Source organism: Papio anubis, chromosome 1 (assembly GCF_008728515.1).
Source record: "Papio anubis isolate 15944 chromosome 1, Panubis1.0, whole genome shotgun sequence".
Lineage (NCBI taxonomy): Eukaryota > Metazoa > Chordata > Mammalia > Primates > Cercopithecidae > Papio > Papio anubis.
The window spans coordinates 75,757,616-75,779,762 of NC_044976.1; the positions used below are offsets into that span (position 1 = coordinate 75,757,616).

General features: G+C 38.9%; 1 protein-coding gene across 3 annotated transcripts in view; it reads left to right on the forward strand.

Moving 5' to 3' along the window:
* The window catches only part of AK5 (adenylate kinase 5), a 303,250-nt gene that overhangs the window by 33,236 nt on the left and 247,867 nt on the right, over window positions 1-22,147 (forward strand). The window lies entirely within an intron of this gene.

Sequence of the window (22,147 nt, forward strand, 5' to 3'; positions counted from 1 at the left end):
TTGATTATTAAATGCCTTGAGATAGTCTTCTTTGGGTTAAATGTGCTTGGTGTTCTAGAACTTCTTGTATTTGGATATTGATATCTTAGGAGTTCTCTGTTATTATCCCTTTGAATAAACTTTCTACCCCATCTCTTTCTTTACCTCCTCTCTAAGGCCAATAACTTACATTTGCCCTTTTGAGGCTATTTTCTAGATCCTATAGGTATGTTTCATTGTTTTTATTCTTTTTTTCTTTTGTCTCCTCTGACTGTGTATTTTCAAATAGCCTCTCTGCATGCTCACTAATTTTTTCTTTTGCTTGCTTAACCAATTCTGTTATTAAAGGACTGTGATGCATTTTTCAGCCCCAAAGTTTCTGCTTGATTCTTCAATCTCTTTGTTAAATTTATCTGGTAGAATTCTGAATTCCTTCTCTGTGTTATCTTGAATTTCTTGAAGTTTCCTCAACACAGCTGTTTTGAATTCTCTATCTGAAAGGGCACATATCTCTGTTTCTCCAGGATTAGTCCCTGGTGCCTTATTTAGTTCATTTGGTGAGGTCACGTTTTCCTGGATGGTGTCTATGCCAGTAGATGTTCTTTGGTGTCTGGGCATTGAAGAGTCAGTTATTGTAGTCTTCACTGCCTGGGCTTATTTGTGACTGTCTTTCTTGGGGAGGCTTTCCAGATATTTGAAAGGTCTTGGGTGTTATGATCTAAGCTGTTTCTGCTTTAGGGGGCACCCCAAGCCCAGTAATGCTGTGGTTCTTGCAGACTCATGGAGGCCCTGCCTTGATGGTCTTGGATAAGATCTGGCAGAATTCTCTTGATTACCAGACAGAGATTCTTGTTCTCTTCCCTTACTTTCTCTGACACATACAGAGCCACCTAATGCTGGGGGTGGAGTGCCACAAGCACCCCTCTGGCCACTACCACTATAACTACTCTGAGACAGACCTGAAGCCAACAGAGTGCTGAGTCTCACCAACTGTAACCATTCCCTGGCTACTGCCTGTATTCACTCAAGGTCCTTAGGCTTTACAATCAGCAAGTGGCAAAGCCAGCCTGGTCTGTGTCCTTCTTTTCAGGGTGGTGAGTGGGTCCAGAAGTGCCATCCACGAGTCTGGGACCACACTCAAAAACCTTAGAAGTCTACCTGGTATTCTATTGTATTTCAGCTGAGCTGGCAGTCAAACACAAGACACAGTCCTTCTCACTCTCCCCTCCTCTTTCCAAAGGCAGAGAAGACTCACCCCATACCCATCATTACCCCTGGCCATGAGGAGTACTGCCAGACTATCACCGGTGGGTTTCCTTAAGGCCCAATATCTCTTAAGTCAGCTTGTGTGAATGCTCCTGGCCTGGGACTCACCCTTCAGATCAGTGGGCTTTCCTTTGGCTCAAAGCAGGTCCAAAAATGCCATCCAAGAGTAAAGTCCTGTAATTGGGGACCCCAAGAGCCCACCTGGTTCTCTATCCCCTGTAGCAGTGTTGGTGCCTGAAGCCAACAAGTCTCAGAGGTTCACCAAAGCCCTTGATCTAGAACCTAGGTATTCTGCTGGTTATTCAGGGCCTAGGGACTCTTCGGCTAGCAGGTGATGAATGCTGTCAGGAATGGGTTCTTTCTGTCAAGGCAGTGGATTTCTTTCTGGCCTACGGTGTGTCTAGAAAGGTCATCTGGGAGGTAGGGCATGGAATGGCCTCATGACTCTGACCAGCACCCTACCCTGCTGTGGCTGAGCTGGTATCCAAGATGCAAGACAAAGTCCTCCTCACTCTTCCCTCTCCTCTCCTCTCCTTAAGCAGAAGGAAGAGGTCAACTTTTGGAGCTGTGAGCTGTGCATTCTGGGATTAGAGGAGGAGTGATGCCAGCACTCCCTTGGCTGCCCCAGCTGGTGTCCCACTATGTCACATCCCCCCCTCCCCCGCCCCACCCGACCACTGTCTCTGGGCCTAGTTCAACCCTATGACTTCCCCATAAGTTGCAGTCCTTATGGCCTAGATTGCCTTTCAAGTTCACTTAGAGATTAAGAGCACTTTGGCCCTCAGTGGGTAGTGAGGTTTGTGGGAATTCAAGTTCCGACTGCTGGGATTGGTGATTCCCTCTGATTAGGGCTGGTTTAAATGCCCCTCTGTGGGCAGACATTAGCTGAGTTTGGTCTGGTTTTCCTCTCTGCTCTAAGAGAACATCTGTGACTTCAGTGCCTCACAATTGCTGTGTTCTCCCTCCGCCAGTGCCCAGAGAGGCTCTCAGAACTACACCACCACTTCTAGGGATGAGGGAGGGGTGGCATCTACAATTCAGGACTGTTTTTTCTATCTTGTCAGTACTTCTTTCAGCAATATGAAGTTAAAACCAGGTACTGTTAGTGCTCATCTGGTTTTTGGTTCTCATGAAGGTGTTTTTTCTGTGTACGTAGTCATCAACTTGGTGTCTTTACAAGAGGGACGATGGTGGAGCTGTCTGTTCTGACATCTTGCTCCGCCTCAGGTGTATGCTCAATTTCTTAAGTCCCAGACACATCATTTCTCACACTCCATTGATGAGAACTTAAGTGACATGGCTTTATCTCGACTATAAAGGAGGTGGGAAATGTGATCAAGTGGTCAGTCATGGGTCTCTACAGAGCTGTTATCATGGAAGAAAGGAAAACAGGTTTCCATAGACAACTAGGAGTCTACCACAAGCTGCTTGCTGTGCATAGCGCCGTTTTTCCTTACTTCTCAGCCCAAAAGCTGGACTCTCCCAGTCCCCAGGCCTGTCATTTTAAACGAAAAGGAGGACATAAGACTGTACTTATCTACCATAGTAGCCACCTGGCTGTACTTCTTGGCTTTGTATAGTAGCTTCTTCGTGAACCTGGGAGGCAGAACTTGCAGTGAGCCGAGACAGTGCCACTACACTCCAGCCTGGACGAGAGCGAGACTCCATCTCAAAAATAAATAAATAAATAAATAAATAAATAAATAAATAAATAAAATCTTCTCACCTTTTGGCTTGATTGTTTAAAGGTTAGTGAGGGGAAAGGAATCAAGATAGGCAAGCATGGGAAAGTCTAAGATCTTTTCACTGCCAACTAAACATACTGCTAGCCAAGATTTCACTAGATAGCCCAGAGTCCACAGTGAAAACCTAAGCAATGTGTTTTTAAAAGGTTATAGAATTTCATATTCATAGAATGGGAGTGGGGAGAAAAGATGGATTTCCATGGGGAGGATTTATTAACCAAATAGTAAAGCTGAAACCAATAACAGCTCCATGACGTTATTATTGAAAATGGAGTTCAAGACCAGCCTGGGCAACATGGCAAAACTCCATCTCTACAAAAAATACAAAAGTAGCTGGGTGTGATGACATGTGCCATAGTCCCAGCTACTTGGAAGGCTGAGGTGGGAAAATGACTTGAGCCTGGGAGACTGAGGCTGTAGTGAGCCGAGATGGTGCCGCTGCACTCCAGCCTTGGTGACAGAGTGAGACACTGTCTTAAAAAAAAAAAAAAAAAAAATTAAGACAACCAAACGCCACATGTTCTCACTTATAAATGGGAGCAGATCAATGAGAACACATGGACACAGAAAGAAGACCAACACACACTGGGGCCTGCAGGGTGGTGGGGTCGGGCGTGGGAGAGCATTAGGAAAATTAGCTAATGCATGCAGGGTTTAATACCTAAGTGATGGGTTGATATGTGTGCAAACTACTATGTAACAAACCTGCACATCCTGCACATGTGTCCTGGAACTTAAAATAAAAATAAAAATTGAAAAAAAGAAAGAAAATGAAGGAGGGAAGTCTATACCAAATCTATAAACACACACAAACACTCAAATTGATCGTGATTAATAATATATTCAACCCTCTGGTCCCAACTAATTTTCCAATTTTATGTACCTATCTACACATTAGATATGCTGTACCACTTCCTATTTTTCACAGTGATCTGCTCCTGCTCTTTCCTCAGTGCTATTTATATAATTCTATAACTTGCCTTTTTCACTGTGCATTCTGTTTTTGAGCTTATCTGTGTTAATACATATAGACCTAGCTCATCCTTATAACAATTTCATGTTACATTCTATAAATACATTGTATTTTATTAGTGAACATTCATGTTGCTTTAAAATTTGTTTTATCACCAGTACTTACCTTTTTATTTTAGGTTACTGATGGATTAGAAATGTTTCTGTGTTGCTATTTTAATTTGCATTCATCAAATTACTAGTGAACTGAAACATTTACAAATGTGTTTTTTGGCCACCTGTATTTCATTTTGTGAGAATTGCTCAAACGTAACCCTGCCCCTACTCTTTTCTTGTTAGATGGAGTTTTTAAAATCGATTTGGATGTTCTAGATACTAATTCTTTGCTACATATCTTATAATATTTTCTTCCATTTATTTTTTTTCTCAGTCATATTCAAGATATGTTTTGTCATACAGAAATTTAAAATTGGAATTGGTGTATTTTTCATTATTTTCCCTTTGGCTTTTGCATTTGGATCTTAAGAAAGTGTTCCCCACAGTCTCATAAAAATCTTCTGTAGTTTTCTAGTTATTTTTAGTTTTGTTTTAAAGGTCCAGGTATTTATTCTGTGTACACTAATTCTTTTGTATAGTGTGAGGTAGCAATATAACTTTATTGTATGTTTTGAATTGAAATGAAAAATGTATTCAGTGGTCCAAAGAACGTTTGTTGACTTGCGCATCTTTTCCTTCACTGAAATGACTTATTCCTGTATAGATACTGGTCTGTTTATGGTTTCTCTATTCAGTTCTTTTGTCTGTTTATGTATTTCTGCACCAATATCATGGTTTTAGTTGAAGAAATCTAAATTATATCCTGATATCCAAAGAACAATCCCACCCCTTCTGTTCTTTTTTAAGCTAGGTATGCCTATACATTTATTCTTCTTTATAAATTTTAGTATCAGTTTGTCAGATTCATAAAAAACTGCTGAGATTTTGATTTGAATTTCAATATAGATTATATTATGTATATAGATTAATTTTAAGAGGACTCACATATTCCCATCCATGAACATTGTCATATCACTCTGGTTATTCTAGTTTTATGTTCTTCATTAAATAAGGTTTTATAGTTTTTCATATAAATATCTTATACGGTTTTGTTAGTTTTGTTCCTAAGTATAATTGTTTATAGGTTTGCTACTATTATGAATGAGCTATTCTTTTCTAACCAATTCTTAACGCTCCATCTTTATAAAATTATTGTTTGTTTTTGTGGGTATTTCTGTTTCCCCAGACAGACTTCTCTTCTGTTCTCTTTACGGCAGAACTGACTCATTCATGTTGTAAACTTCCTTCTTTTCTTCTTCTCTTCTTACCACTGCCACCTCCAGGACCCTCACACCTGCCTGCTAACTCAGCACATTCCTTTACTACACTGAATTCTATTAAATGTATTTGAAGTGGCAAATAAATATTTGTGTCATGGGTATTCAGACAAAGGAAAGATTCAAGTGGCTGCATAAAAAGTGATCTTGAGTTCAATTTCTGAGATTCTTATTTCTCAGATCCTCATATAAATCAATAGAGTTGATTACAGCATCAGCGAAGTATAGTAAGTTTGACTCTCATTCAGTGCATACTACTGGCCAATTTATGGACCCTCTTGAAGCCTCGGTGTTTTCCTTTGAAGAATGAGAAGAATAATGTCTCACAGGATTATTGTGAAGATTAAATGATATAAAATATCTATAGTTCTAGCACAGTTTGGGGCTTATAGTAAACACTCAACAAAAGGAAGTCGTTATTGTCATTAGACCATATTAAAGATAAACACTCCATAGATTTATAAGGAGAAGAGCCAACTCTTCCCTTTGTGTCAGAGCTTTTCCCCCCTGATATTGAATCCATTACTCATTGTCAGAGGCTTTGAAGGCAGAAGGACCAGGTTCCTTCTAGGGACTGTTTTTCAAATTGGTTGATGAAACCCTTAGAGGCCACCTTGAGGTGTTAAAGGCTGCCCAGAACAGTTCTGATTTTGTTCTGTTCTGAGGTTCCATGTAAGACTTTGAAGAAGGTTTTCTACCACTAAGAAGGTTTGAAGAAGGTTTTCTACCACTCTAGTGATCTGTCAGCTGGAGTCCTGGAACATTCACACCACTGGGCAAGAAGCATTTAGAAGCCCACTAATGAGCACATCCCATCTCCCTCATCCCTTCCTCCCCTACTGCTCCTGAAGCAGAAAAGAAATAATAATTCATTATTTGCAGCCAGAAGGATGATAATCCAGAGTTCCAAAATAAGTCCATGGTAGGAGAAGTAATATTTAGGAAGTATGTGCCAAGTGCCAGGCACATAGCTGTGGTTTAAATACGTGCTGTGGTTTAAATGCGTGATTATAATTCACGTTAATCCTATGAGGAAGTTGTTGACAATCCCCTCTCTAACCCAGCATTGGGTGGTCTCACCCCTTCTAGGTACATGGATATGGGTTGAGTTGTATAGTCGCTGTGCCCTTCACCGTAGTCTTCTATCAACTCTGCCTTCTAAGAATTGGTTCCTAAAGCAATCTAGGGCTGGGCATGGTGGTGCATGCCTGTTACCCCAACACTTTGGTAGGCCAAGGCAAGCGATGACTTGAGGTCAGGAGTTCAAGACCAGCCTGGCCAATATGGCAAAACCCTGTCTCTACTAAAAATACAAAAATTAGCCAGGCATGGTGGCACATGCCTGTAATCCCAGCTACTTGAGAGGCTGAGGCGGGAGAATCACTCGAACCAAGGAGGCAGAGGTTGCAGTGAGGCAAGATTGCATCACCGCACTCTAGCCCGGGTAACAGAGTAAGACTCTATCAAAAAAAAAAAAAAAAAAAATCCCTTGAGCAATCTGATTCATTCACATCACCATGAATGCAATCAGCACAGACAACCACGGAGCTGAGGTGTTCTCAGATACACATCTTGGTTTTACATATTTAATATAGCCCAAAGTCCCTCGACTACACGTACTGTCTTTTCTTTCCATCCAGTTTCTCTTCCAACTTCTCCCTCTGAGGGATTGATCCCACAGTGCTGCCTTCTTCCCTGTCCTAATTAGGCTTGTATATTCACTTCTATGTGATTTACTTTTCAGGAGTGGTTTGGTGTCCCCAGCTGCCTTTTAAGAACCTATGCAGACCTTCCTTCATAATGATGCTGGCTAGTTCTCTTCCAAGTGTGTACCAAAAAATTTATTTCTGTGACCCCAAATGTTGCAAAGATCCAGACTTCTTTCTATTGTATTTATAGACACTGATTGATGTTAAACTGACCTGGTTTTTCCACCATTTCTATATTTTTTATTCTGTTTTTGGTAAAGGCAAAGTGTTTTGTTTCTACAACAGTATTTATATTTGAATGTATACATTTTATTCCTGATTTTTACCATGTTATCACTTTCCTCCCCATCATTAGCTGTCATTATTCCACTTTACAGGTAAGGAAACCAAGGCTCAGGTGATAACTTGCTTAAAGCCACCAGCAGGCAAGAACAGAGCTAGGTTTCCAATCTTGCAGGGCATACAGACTCTAGACCACTAGCTTTCTCTAACCTGGAGGTCACAAACAGGTCGCCCTGAGGCTGAATGTGGGCTGCAGACAGTTGTGTAGGTGTGCACCAAATTTTAAAATTGGGAGCTTACCAATTCAAAAGCAGACTTTTGCTTTTCTTGAAAATTTTGGAGATTTGGCAGCTTTGAGTCTACATTCCTACCTGTGAGTAGTGTCTGTTGTTAGGCGAGGTAGGTGCTCCTCAGTTCACAGCAGCTCCTCTTCCTCCCCAGCCCGGCCCTCTCTCTCTTTTCCATCACCAACCCAGTCCCCCAGCCCGGCCCTCTCTCTCCTTTCCATCACCAACCTGGTCCTTATAAGGCAATGGAGTCCATACTCTACAGCACACCCTGTCCTCCCCTGTCTCAGCTATGGCCCTCTGCTGGCAGAACTGAGTCTGTGGGTTTGCTCTCCGTACCCTGTGGGCAGCTGCTGCCCTGATTCTTAGGATCCTGTTACTTATTTTACTTCTTTTTCAGTACAGCCTGTGCCCTCAGACAAAGATGCCTATGCAGTCAGATCCTCTCCCTTACGCTGCTCCCTACAGGGCATGTCCAGTCCATCAAGATTCTCCCTAAAGACACAGCCTGTAAGAAAGCAGAAGTCTTTGCCTTTGCCTGCCACATACCTTCCGTGAGGCAATGAAGTACAGAGCTAACTATTTGTTTGATGGACAAAGGGCAAGGGGGGAGAAATAACAAAATAATTATAGTCATAGTAATGACAATATTGAACATACATTGAGAATTTACTATGTGCCATTGTTCTGAACCCATATATGTTAATATATTGATGTTGATCCTCAAAACAATCTTATGATATAAATAGAAGAGTTGCTCTAATTTTACATGTAAGGAGATGGAGGCTACGTTTTCAAGGAGGCTGGGGAATCTGCTCCAAGTCGCACGTATCAAGAGGCAGAGGTGGTATTTGAACCAGGCTGTCTAAGCAGGTCCTGAGGCTTCAGTCTTAACTACCACCTACTTTTTTAGAAACATAGATTAATATGCCGGAATATTCTCTAGCTATAATTGTTGGGCTTTTATAACCTAAAATCAACTCATACTAAATGAATCAAACAAATGACAACCACAAAAATAAAAATAAAGAAAAGACTAGGAGAATGGACCAAGAAATACAGATGATATAAACACAATACATTTAAAGATATTGTTTTTTGTACTTTTTAATGTAACAATTTAATTTTTGAAATTGATACACAATAATCATATATATTTATGGAGTACAGAATGATGTTTCAATAGATATAGTGTATAGTGATCAGATCAGGGTGATTGACATATCCATCATCTCAAACATTGATCATTTATGTATGTTGGGAATATTCAATATCCTCCATCCTCCTTCTAGCTATTTGAAACTATATATTTATTGTTAAGTGTTGTCATCCTACAGTGGTATAGAACACTAGAACTTATTTCTTCAATCTAGCTATAAATTTGTAAAGGTACTATTTAATTCTAGCAGGAGAATAAAGTGAATGGGAGAGAGGAGATCACCTGTAAGGTCCATAGTATTCCAGATTATGAAATGACACCAGTATCTCAGGAGAAGATGAGAGCTTTTCACATAATCCTTCCAAGTAGTTTCATTTAACAACAGATATTTATTGAGATGCTATCATGTTCTGGGCTATTGTACTTTGTTCTGGAAACACAAAGATGAATGAATAATGTATCCTTATGGTAAAATACATTTACATATAATCATACATAATAGAGTATAAATACATACAATGTTTAACATATGGTCTCTCATTTTTTTTAAACTTTAATTTCAAATAGACAACACGTTTAGGTAGCTGAATATTTATTTAAGGATATAAAATTACATACACTGGAAACTCTCTCTTATTCTTGTCCTCAGGTACCTTCCTAGAAAGCAGACACCTTATCCTTCCAGAGATATTTTATACAAGGAAGCATATGTACAGATTCTTGCTCTCATATTTTTGTTTTTTTCACTTAATACATTGGATATTATTCTCCATACTTTTTTGATCATGCATACTACCAGTAAGTTATTTGAGCCCTTAGTATACATTAGAATGTGAATTATAAACCATACAAAAAGAATATTTAAGAAGGAGAGATGAAGGTGAAATAACCAATAACTTTAGCAATTTATATTTTATTTTAGTATAAAAACTATTTTATCTCACTAACATTTTAGGCACAATGTGATTTAAAATGAAACTACTTTGAAGAAACTTGATTAAAACTTTATGAGACAGGACTCAAAGATTTGATTAAAAACTTTATGAGACAGGATTCAAAGGTTTGATTAAAACTAAACTGACTGGATAGTGATTTTGTGTTGTCACAAAAAAAAATATTTTGTCACAAAAAATGCCTCACAAAGTATATAGATCCTATGTCACCGACAGGTGACTGTTTGGTACAGTGGGTGCCACAATGTCAGTCTATATGCCAAAGATTGGTGAAGCTTAATTTATTCTGCTTGTTAAATTTAAAAAGTCAATTTGAACAGAAGATCTAATATTTCTTTTTGCACCGCAATTTAGCATCTCGAGCCATCCTCCTGGATGTGTGCACCCTACTTAAGGAATCCCGGGCTAGGGAATTGAATATGTCTGATACCAAACTCTCAGAGATCATGTAGGGAATGACTGAAGGAATAGTTTCTTTAACACAAATTCAAACTCCTGTTGAAAGCTGCAGTTCATGGTGGTGCTTTTGTTTTCTGAGATGTGAAGTATGCTGTTTATAAAAGTACTGATGCTTGGTGCTAGCAGACACGAAGCATTTTTACTTGGATCATAGCAGAGTGGTCATGATGGGAAGGGACTTTAAAGCCCCCACGACCTCCTAAATGCCACTCTTACTCAGTTGCATTCCTTCCGGCTTCTTGAGTAAGACAGAAAGGACTCCAGGAATTGTGCTTAGGAAGGTTGTGGCCCTGGAGCAAACACAGTCCTTGTGAACTCCATTTGTCATGCACTGTGGGATGAAAGAGAGTGAGGCCTGCTGAAGCGTGTAGAATGACGATCTGTTCAGTTTTTTTCTTTTTCTATTTGTGATTTCCTCTAGGATCTGTAATTTAGCCTCAGCATTGCCATTTAAGGAGTCTAAAATAGAGTAAGTTCTGAGTTTGAGTGAGTGAGAGTGGATATATGAAAAATTCTCAACTAAATATGGTTTTTTAAAAAACGTTAGAGATAAAAGAAAATTAACCCTCAGAGGGCTATGATCCTACTTGCATAGTGAATTGATTTGACAAACTCATAATTTGATTTGTGGTTCCTAAGGGAGACAAGAGTGATTTAATTTTAATTATGCAATATTTTTTTCTAAGCATTAGCACTTTCATGAAAATATTAAAAGAAAATGTTGATGCTTTCCCTTGGAACTAATGACTTAGAAGCTTCTTTATAATTATTTAATAATTAGGTTTTGAAATTGATAATATATTAGTAGAAGATGATTATTCATTTATTTTTATTGCAATGTGCTGTGATGCTACAAAAGACCATTAAAGTTAAAAGGCTGATGAGATTTTTATAATTGTCCTATGCCAAGTGGAGAATCAATATCCAAACTTTGTATAAAGATAAAATTAGAGTCATCTTCGACTTTGCCATATATATCAAGGCACGGTTGCTGTGTAACAAATCAACCCAAAAACTTACTGGCTTAAAACAACAATATTTGAAATTTCACATGCTTTCTATGGGTCAGGAAGTCAAGAACTGCTCAGCTGATTGGTTTCAACTCAACATCGCTTCTGAGGTTGCATTTAAATGGTAGTTGGGGGTTGCAGTAATTTCAAAGTCTTCTCAATCTGTATACCTCATGCTTGGTTTGGGAAGACTGAAACTGTTGGGGGTGGAACAGCTGAGGCTCCTCAGGCATCTCTTCTCATCTCTCCACATGGAAGTCTCAGGGTAGCTGGACTCCATAGCAGCTCAAGGCTCTAAAGGCATTAACTTGAGAGAGCCAGAAGGAAGCCCTATCACCTTTTGTAACCTAGCTTTAGAAGTCATAAACTGTCACTTCTATCACTTTCTATTTGTTAAGAACGAGCCACTAAGACTGGCCTATATTCAAGGGGAGGGGAATTAGAATCCACTTTTTAAAAAATAGGAGTGTAAAAAAAAAAAAAAAAAAAACACTTGTTGACATGTTTTAAACCCCCATACCATAAAGGTCAATTAATAATAAATACCTGCCCATTTTTCACTTTGCTCATATGTGTCCCTTCCCTTAATTTCGTTTCTTGCTCATCTTTTCATGCCAGGTGTTCAGTCCCATCTGTTTGAACTTTTAGAGTCTTCCCTCGACTACTTTCCCTGTCCTCATTCTTTCCACATCCAGTCTATCTTGTGTCCTATGGCCAGACTAATCTTTCTAAAAGAGCACTGCCATTAGTTCACCCCTTTGATTGAAAACCTTTCATGACAATTACTGTCCACAAACATGTTTCTCCCTCTATGGTTTGATTCAGAATCAAGTACATGTCTTGTTAAAAAATGCATATTGTCCAATCTCCCTGAGAGAATTGCTGAATTAGAATTTCTGGTGAGCGGAACCCAAGAATCTGCAAGTTTACAAATCAGCAACCTTTAGTAAAGTTTATTCTTAAACACATTAACATGCAAACTTTAGTCTATAATGGCACATGGCAAAGATTCTTAGCCATAGCATGTTGTCATAGTTATGAAACAAGTGGTCTGTTGCGAATAATAGTGAAGTACTGAAATTGGAGCGCATCCACTGTTATCCCAGTTGTATTAGTTCATTCTCACACTGTTATAAAGAAATACCTGAGACTGGGTAATTTATAAAGAAAAGAAGTTTAAGTGGCTCACAGCTCCACAGGCTGTAGATGTGTAGCATCTCCTTAGTGTCAATCATGGTGGAATCTTAAAGGGGAAGATGGCATTTCACATGGCTGGAGCAGGAGAAAGAAAGAGAGGTGGGGAGATGCTACACACCTGTAAACAACTAGATCTCGGGAGAACTCACTCATTATGCAGGAGCACGGGGGGATGCTGCTAAACCACTCATGAGAACTTTGCCCCCATGATCTAGTCATCTCTCACCAGGCCCCTTCTCCAACACCGGAAATTAAAATTTGACATGAGATTTCGGTGGGGACATGATTCAAATCATATCATCAGTAATGCCACCTTCACTAGTCTTCACACTTTCTGACTGGAAGAGAAATTCCTTAGACTGTGAGGAATTTCAAGTAAGATGTGTTCCCAGTATTAATGTCATTCGGTGCATGAGTCTCCATAGAATCACTACCCTAAACAGTCTGATCTGAGCAATCCGATCTGAGCAGGACCTGGCTTGTTTTACCACTGTGCCTTCAATACACTTTGTTCTTGCTCCCTCACTGCTTGTCTCTCTTCAATGGGTCTTCTTTTTTCTGCTTGTCCAGTCTCCCCTTCTCTTGGACACCTTCCTTTAGGACCCTAAGCATTGGAGATTTCTGTCTACTCTCCACTTGTTCAGCAAATTATGTTACAATTTACAATATTTATATGGCCCTTATCACATAATGCTTTATATTGCTAATTATTAGTTCATATTCCTGTGTCAGGTTCCAGCAGGAAAGCAATGGCATACTCAAATAGACTAAACAGAAGAGTGTTTAATAAAGGTGTGCATAGGGCATGAGGAAACAATGGAAAGATATGCATGGGACAAACAACAAAAGATAGTTCAATGCTACAGGGCTGCTGGAAGTGGGTTCTGTTTCCATCCCTAGGCCTGCAAGTTCAAGGAGAACCCAGAAAAAGACAAATGTATGAAGAAAGGTTCCTTATAGGGGCCTTGACCTTCAGTAGAGAGAGGTAGCCAGCTCATGATGATTTCACAGGATGAGAGCCAAGGGAATAAATATCGAGACTTTCCTTTCCTCCTTTCCTCTGATCTCCTACTGATGCTTACCGTTGGTCAAAAACAGCTGCAAGCCAGAGATCAAGAGAACTGATTTATACATTTCAGAAAAGTCATCAGGGCACAGAATTGGGGAGAGAATGGTGTAGAGTAGAGCTAGAGGGGCAAAGGGAAAATGGATAGCACAATCAGATTCATTAAGGGCTGAAACTCTTTCATCTATGTTTTGTATTTCTCACGGCTCTGCAAGGCACTGCCCACAGCAGTTGTTCAGTAACTGTGTCTTCATTCTTTTATGCCAGCACACACTGGTTTCATTCCCCTAGAATGCCTCATAAGGATGAGTGACAAAAGGCTTCCCAGTGGTAACATTTTGTATTTTCTGCACCGAGATTCACTCAAATATAAACTATTTTATTTCCTTAATTTCCAGGCGCAATTTCCATAATTTCTTTAATAGAAAAGACCAGTTTCTTGAGAAAATGCAGAGACAGTTATAATTTGGATATCTTAAGTAATTGCCAAAAATATAAATTCAAATTAAACTGGCTGTCATATATGTTGGAAGTCCAAGATACTATTCTCAGATCCTACTGATTTAGTCTCACTGACTGTAAGCACATTGCATTCTTTGAAGAATGATTATGTGTACAAGTGTGCCCCACATTATGAGAAAAATGTTAGAGATGCTGAATTTCTAAAATGAATAAACAGGGTAATTATTTATTCTACAGAAGGTGTATTAGTCCATTCTCATGCTGCTATGCAGAAATATCCAAAACTGGTAATTTACAAAGAAAAGAGGTTTAATTGACTCACAGTTTTGCATGGCTGGGGAAGCCTCAGGAAACTTACAATCATGGCAGAAGACAAAGGGAAAAAAAGGCACCTTTTTCACAGGGCGGCAGGAAGAAGTGCTGAGCAAAGTGGGGAAAGCCCCTTAGAAAACCATCAGGTCTCATGAGAACTCAGTATCATGAGAACAGCATGGGGGTAAATGCCCCCATGATTCAATTACCACCCATCTGGTCCCTACCATGACACGTGGAGATTATGGAAACTACAATTCAAGATGAGATTTGGGTGCAGACTCAGCCACACAGTATCAGAAGGATTTCTACCATAACGGAAAGATTAAAATAAGATTTTCATTATATGGGTAGAAATAAGCATACTTCGTTTTTACAAGAGACACTTTTGAAAAAATTAAAACGCAGGTTGAAAGTAAAGGATTAAAAAGGTATACCAGGCCAGGTGCAGTGGCTCATGCCTGTAATCTCAGCACTTTGGGAGGCCAAAGCAGGCGGATCACCTGAGGTCAGGAGTTTGGGACCAGCCTGGTCGATATGATGAAACCCCATCTCTACTAAAAATACAAAAATTAGCCAGGTATGGTGGTGCATCCCTGTAATACCAGCTACTCAGGAGAATGAGGCAGGAGAATTGCTTGAATCTAGGAAGCAGAGGTTGCAGTGAGCCGAGATCATGCCATTGCACTCCAGCCTGGGCGTCGACAAGCAAGACTGTCTAAAAAAAAAAGGTATGCCATGAAAACACTACACATAAGAAAGCTGGAGTGATGTTACTGACATTAAAGTAGACTTCAGACAGTCTCACCAGAGACAGGAATATTTCATAGTGGTGAATGCATCAGTTCATCAGAAAGACATACAATTTATAAATGTATATATACCTAATAAAAAGTTTCAATATACATGACTCAAAAATTGATAGAAATAAAGGAAGTAATATACAAGTGCACATTCATAATTGGAAATTTTAACAATTTTTTCTCAGTATTTAATATAACAACTAGGCAAAATACCAGTACAGACATAGAAATCTAAAGAACAATAGACATGTCTAAAACACTGTATCAAACAACTGAATAATGCACAGTATTTTTGACTGCATACAGTACACTGACCAAGATAAGCCATTTACTAAGCCATTAAACAAGTCTCGGCCGGGTGCGGTTGCTCATGCCTGTAATCCCAGCACTTTGGGAGGCCAGGGCGGGCGGATCACCTGAGGTCAGGAGTTTGAGAGCATCCTGGCCAACACGACGAAACCCCATCTACTAAAAATACAAAACAATTAGCTGGGCACAGTGGCACGTGCCTGAGTCCCAGCTACTCCGGAAGCTGAGGCAGGAGAATTGATTGAACCTGAGAGGCAGAGGTTGCAGTGAGCTGAGGTCTTGCCACTGTACTCCAGCATGAGCGATAGAGCGAGATTCCCTTTCAAAAAAAAAAAAAAAAGTCTCAATACGTTTTAAAAGCTTGATGTTCTTTTTGATCATAGTAGCAGAAAAAGCATTTGACAACATTGAACATAAGTTCATAAAAAAACCAGCAAATTAGGATTGGAAGGGAATTCTTGTCTGATGGGGAGCATTTACAAAAACCTATAGCTAACGTCATACTTAATGGTCAAATGTTGGGTGCTGCCCCCTAATATTGGGAATTGTGAGGGTGTCAGCTTTTACAACAGCTTTAACAACATTAAATAGAAATAGTAAAAGTTCTAAATAGTGGTCTGAGAAGTTCTAAATACTGCTCTGAGACAAGAAAAAGAAACAAAAGGCATAAATATAGGAAAGGAAGAACTAATACTGTCTATACTGTTGAAATACATGATTGTTTACAAAGAAAATCCTAAGGAATCTACAAAATGTTTACTAAAACTGTTAGTTAAATTTAGCAAGGTCATGGAATACAAGGCCAATGTACTAATCAATTGTATTTCTATATATTAGCAGCACATTTTTATGTACTATAAAAACAGGGTGAGCCATGTCTAGCTTATTGTTTAACTTTCCATGATGATTTTTCCTAAAATATTGACTGAGAAGAATAACATCTTTATTTTTAAAATAGCGTTGTTTGAATACATAGTCATGGGTATTTGTCCAAATATGTGGATGGGTTAGAGGGTGATATGCTTATATTTGCTTTAGAAGAATGAGTAGTGACTAATTTACTAATGTGGTGAGTAGCCCTTGATTATTGCATTTAATCTGTTTGTAGTCCTTGATTCTTTTTTTTTCTTTTTCCTTTTCTTTTTTTTCTGTGAGTCATAGACTAAAGAAATTCTTTCCTTTCATGTTTAACTAATGGTTTCCATGAGTACATTGATTCATAGAAGAGTAACTCAAGCACAGATTTTACAGGCTACTTTATCCCGCATCAGGTGACGGGTGGTCCCTCCCTCTGGGGGCTGCTGAGTCATTGCAGAGGGAAACAAAGCTAGGCAAACAGGAGCCTTTTCTCAATCAACTGATACCAAAAGGATAGCTTTACCATGTGGAGATTCTTGGGATTTAAAAAACAAAAACAAAAACTTTAAAAACGGTCTTTGAACTAAAAAAGATTGGTAGCTACTGATCTCATTTTGTAAATGAGAAAACTGAGTCCCAGAGAGATTAAATGGCTGGCTGTAATTCACAAATCTAGTTAATGTGAGAGCTAGATTACGCACCTTACTGTCTTTTCCCCAGTGCTCTCTCTACCTAACTATACTATCTCCCTGAGCAGTAAAAAAGGTCAGTCTAGTCCCAAAGGACTGGGGTTTAGCATTCAAAAGATCCTCTCTGGAGTTAGATCCCAAAATGCTCTGAGCAGTGGACAACATATTAAAGTGAATTTTTAATTTTCCAAATGCCCTATTTTGTAAGAGAGAGTGCATTTAGTTTTACAAGTTCTGCTCTGTTTATTTCAAAAAAATTTTTTTTTCGAGATAGAGTTTCGCCCAGGCTGGATTGCAGTGGCGTGATCTCAGCTCATTGCCACCTCCGCCTCCCAGGTTCAAGCAATTCTTCTGCCTCAGCCTCCCCAAGTAGCTGCGACTACAGGCATGTGCCACCACGCCTGGCAAATTTTTTTTGTATTTTTAGTAGAGACAGTTTCGCCATGTTGGCCAGGCTGGTCTCGAATGCCTGACCTCAGGGGATCTGCCCACCTTGGACTCCCGAAGTGCTGGGATTACAGGCGTGAACCACTGTGCCCAGCCTGTTTTTCTTTATAGTCATCTCTTTATAACTGTTTCCCATGCATGTATAACAGTTTTTAAATAGCATATTGTCTGTTTCTTTTCTGCTGAGTAAATAAATTTGCATTTAAGAAAACAATTTTGAATTTATATAGGAGAAAAATCTCCTTAAAAGTACCATAAACATTAGAGCAAATTATTAGAGCCAATCATTGATTCTTCTTGTCTGAAAACTTTTAGGAATTCTTTAATATTATCTTTGTACACATAAACACTCAATATTTACTGAATGAATGATCGAAATGAGTGAGCAAATGAATAATTAGAATGAATAATGGTTTAAAATCTCCAGCAGGCCTTTCTATATCTGAGCTTCTTTGCTTTCTATTATAATTTAATAATAAGCCTTTTGGAAATTAACTCAAATATATTCCACTTGAACTACCAAATATTCTAATAAATATCATTCTTTAGTCAGTGTGTGTTTATGTATGTATATGTGTGTGCATACATACACATGTGTGTGTAGATAGATATAATGCACAGAGAGAGAAATAGAGGAGAGAAATATTTGGAAAGGGTTTCCAGCTCAGATTAGTTTCTGTCGAAATCACTCATACATTTCCAAAAATAAGGAAACAATAAAGCACCAAATCAATAATCTAAAAATATCCTGTGAGAATGATTGTGTTTCAGTGCTCTGGCTCCCTGCTAGAGCAGAAGACCAGGGTGAAAGCAGCTGCTGCTGCTGCAGCCAACAGAGACTCAAAAGTCTGGGTTCAACTCAAGGCACCAGCACAATTTGAAAAGACCCGTTCTTATAATAGCTATTGCCTTGTAGAGCATTGACAATCTACCCATTTACTAATGAGAAAGTAGGGTGAAGATTAGCCTCCTGAAAATGCCGAAAATTTAAAAATGGCATGAACAATGTTAGGAAATAACTTCTCTGATTTTAGTTAAAAATGCCTCTTGTGTCCACCACTGCTTTAAAAATTCAATTAATTAAGTGTGGAACATATTAAAAAAAATGTTCACCACCATTTGCGTGTGTGTGTGTGTGTCTTACTCATGGCTATAGAATAAGACTAAAACTAATTTTCATGTATGCTTATAGAGCCACCTCTTTTATGTATATAAACCAATGGTGGCAAAAAGATTTCATCTTGTGTACCACATTCAAATTGCAATGACTCCTTAACTCAGTGTGCTGAGAAGGATTCTGAAGCCGTATCTAAAGTGCAGTGATAATTAGTAATGATGATTCTCTGCTCATCCCAGATATAAACCCACCTGAATGGGGCCATACCCCCCAGGATGTAGACTGCAGAGTTAAAAAGTTTGAATTCTCATCTCAGATGTTCTAGAAACCCTGAATCTACCAAGCCATTTATTAGATCTTTATAGGAAAAAAACAAAACTTCTACCCTCCTCCTGGAAGTTGGGTTGTAGTTAAAGGGGCATTGGGGCGAGATGGGGAAGTTGTTGAACAGAGACTGTTCCTGATTGAAGGAGACTTGCTTCCGTGTATTCTGCACATCATTTCATTGGGTAGTCTCTTGGCTTAGCTTCCTCTTCTGGATGTGATGGTGGCTACCAGGCCATCATCCTCTAACAAGAAACTTGAATTTATAATTCTCTATTACATCAGAGCAATTCAGAGCTGGATGCCAGATTATGCGCTACCTTTTTTTTCCTTTTTTCTTTTTTTTTTTTTTTTTTTTGAGACGGAGGCTCGTTCTGTCATCCAGGCTGGTGTACAGTGGTGCAATCTCAGCTCACTACACTGCAACCTCCGCTTCCCGGGTTCAAGCAATTCTCCTGCCTCAACCTCCTGAGTAGCTAGGATTACAGGCACACACCACCATGCCCGGCTAATTTTTGTAGATTTTTTTTTGTTGTTGTTGTTGTTGTTTTGTATTTTGTATTTTTTGACAGGGTTTCACCATGTTGGTCAGGCGAACTCCTGACCTCGTGATCCGCCCGCCTTGGCCTCCCAAAGTGTTGGGATGACAGGCGTAAGCCACCACGCCTGGCCGCTACTTTTAAAATACAAAATTCAACTATTATATATCTGGTAGTACTAAAATAAAATCTCCCTAGTGAGTGATAGAAAGGTAATTTGATTATATCATAAGGGTTTTTCACAGAACCATTTTTGCCTGCCAGGACACAGACTTGGATGTAAATCCTTCTTTTCTTCCTCTCCCTACACACTTTCATGGGAAAAGCAGAGTCCTAAAAAGTTGCTGGGGAAAGACGACATGCCATATGGTCATGTGCTGCTCACATGGACCACAAGTTTCCAGACCTCAAGGCCCTCTTCTCTACCTCTGTTACACCCTGTGCTGGCCTCCATTTTGGAACTATATTCCAATTTAGTGAAACTTCCATAGAATTTCGCTGTATTGAAATAACATTTTATATGTCTGCTTCTACAATGGATTGGGAGAACCTTGTTGAGAGGGACTATGTCTTGCCCATTTTGCATCTCTTTCGTCTAGTGTCATAGTTGACTCATAGTAAATGCTTAGTAAATGTTTGTTGAACTGAAGTGGACACCTATCAATGCATTTCCAGGTGGTTTTAGAACCATACTTGTCAGACAATGTTTAAAAAGATAAAGAAATGAATGAAGAATAGTGAGCTAGTTTAACCAGTTAAAGGTATATATTAAACAATAAATGTTTATGGATTGAAGGAGTGGAAAAATGAATGATTCTTCCTTAATGTTTCTTATATGTAGGATGTGCAAGAAAAATTTGAGAACAAGATGCACTAAAGATATATTATCAAATTATGGCTGGACTTTGGGTGTTACTTAATGCCTCAAATATTGGCTGATGATATGTTTAAAGTGTTTTTTTATTACCAATATGAAAGAGAAGAGTTATTCTGAGACAACTCTCTGAGATAAGCAGAGAGGTCTGGTAAGACCTAATGAATAGAGTGCAATACCATCACTCCTCCATCCATTAATAACTTAATAGCCTTATGAATTTCTTTGGAGACAGTCATTGTGCTTGAGTGCTAAGAAATAAATGTGGATAAGTGTGAAATAGAACTATATTAAGTGTGAATCTTCTTTTGAAGTGTTAGCTTCTTTCAGCTACATGAATCAAAGTGACTTATTCCTAAAAAAAGATACCAGTTTGCCTTTGGAATAATACCAAAGTTTTTTTTTAAGTACTTTCATATAAGTTTCAAATGGAAATCTTTAATAATGACATTTTGTGGCAAATTTTTAGTCTGTTTTCCATTCAGTAAGTTTGTGCATGAAGTATTAATGGTGCTATCTGATAATTTCTCACTCTTTTGTATTCTCCCAATATCAGTTCACATTTAATATACTCTGGAGTTTTATTTTCCTACAAGAAATGCTTTTAAAAGATTTGAAAATGTGCTTCTTCCTTTAAGAATGTCTAAACCACTTTTCTAATACTGCCTTTGAATGGATGCAATATGTCTCAAAGTATAAAATCCAGTTGTCCAAAGTAGGTAGATCATGGAGAAATAACACTGTTACTTCTTTTTTAAATGAATGCAATGAAATTAAAGATATATATTTTTAGTTAGCTCCAAATTTTTTTGAAAATTAATTGCTATGCAGATTAAATAGGAATTTGGACCACATGACCTTTAAGGATCCTTCTCAATCTTTGCTTCCATGAACTCATGAACATAGTAGTCAGTATAAGTCATGATTGTGTCCACATACCAGTAACAGAATCTCATGGGGAATCATTCCTATAGTCAGTATTATGAATTTAAATGTTAAATGTTTGTAAGGAGGCAGGTAGAGAGAGCTGGCTTAGAAGTTTGCTAAATGGGGCAGGGTGCAGTGCCTTATGTCTGTAATCCCAGCACTTTGAGAGGCCAAGGTGGCAGGATTGCTTGAGGCCAGGAGTTCAAGACCAGCCTAGGCAAAACAGCAAGACCCTATCTCTACAAATAAATAAGTAAATAAATAAGCTGGGCATGGTGGCGTGCACCAGTAGTCCCAGCTACTCAAGAGGCTGAAATGGGAGAACCGCTTGAGCCAAAGAGTTTGACTGTAGTGAACTATGACTGAGCCACTGCACTCCAGCCTGGGCAACAGAGCAAGATCGTATCTCAAAAAAAAAAGAAGTTTGCTAAATGATGACATTAACAACATGCTGAAGAAAATCCCTATAGTGATTTTTCTTGGCTGAGTCTGGCAACATCAGCCAACATTATCATCCAATCATTTGACTACTTCTTAATAGATGCTGTTTGCAGTTTATTCAATCACGCATTACATGCACTAGTAATGAGGAGTCCATATACTGATCACCATGAACCAGGCAGGCATAGCTCACCCTACAGGTGTAGAAACAACTGATGTATTTTTTAACTTTACTCATTTGCCTTCTTTTCTCCCTCCCCTCCAATTTCAGAAAGTTATTTTGTCTTATTGCAGTGCTGTTTGCCTAGTGTTAGCACTTATGGTCATAAAGATCATGTTTTACATTATATGTTATTTGCCCTCTATTCATAAAGGGCACATAATTGTAGACAGTTCAGGCTCATTAGCTCTTCCAGATGATCTGTTTGCCTCTAGTCTCTCCCCATCTAGTCTGCTGCCTGCACTGCCATTGGCACAGTAAAGCACAAAATAAAATATATTACTCCCATGTGTATATAACAAAACCCCAGCTGCTTAGCATAGAAGACAATGCCAGCCCATCTAGTCTCAGTCTACCTTTCCAGAACT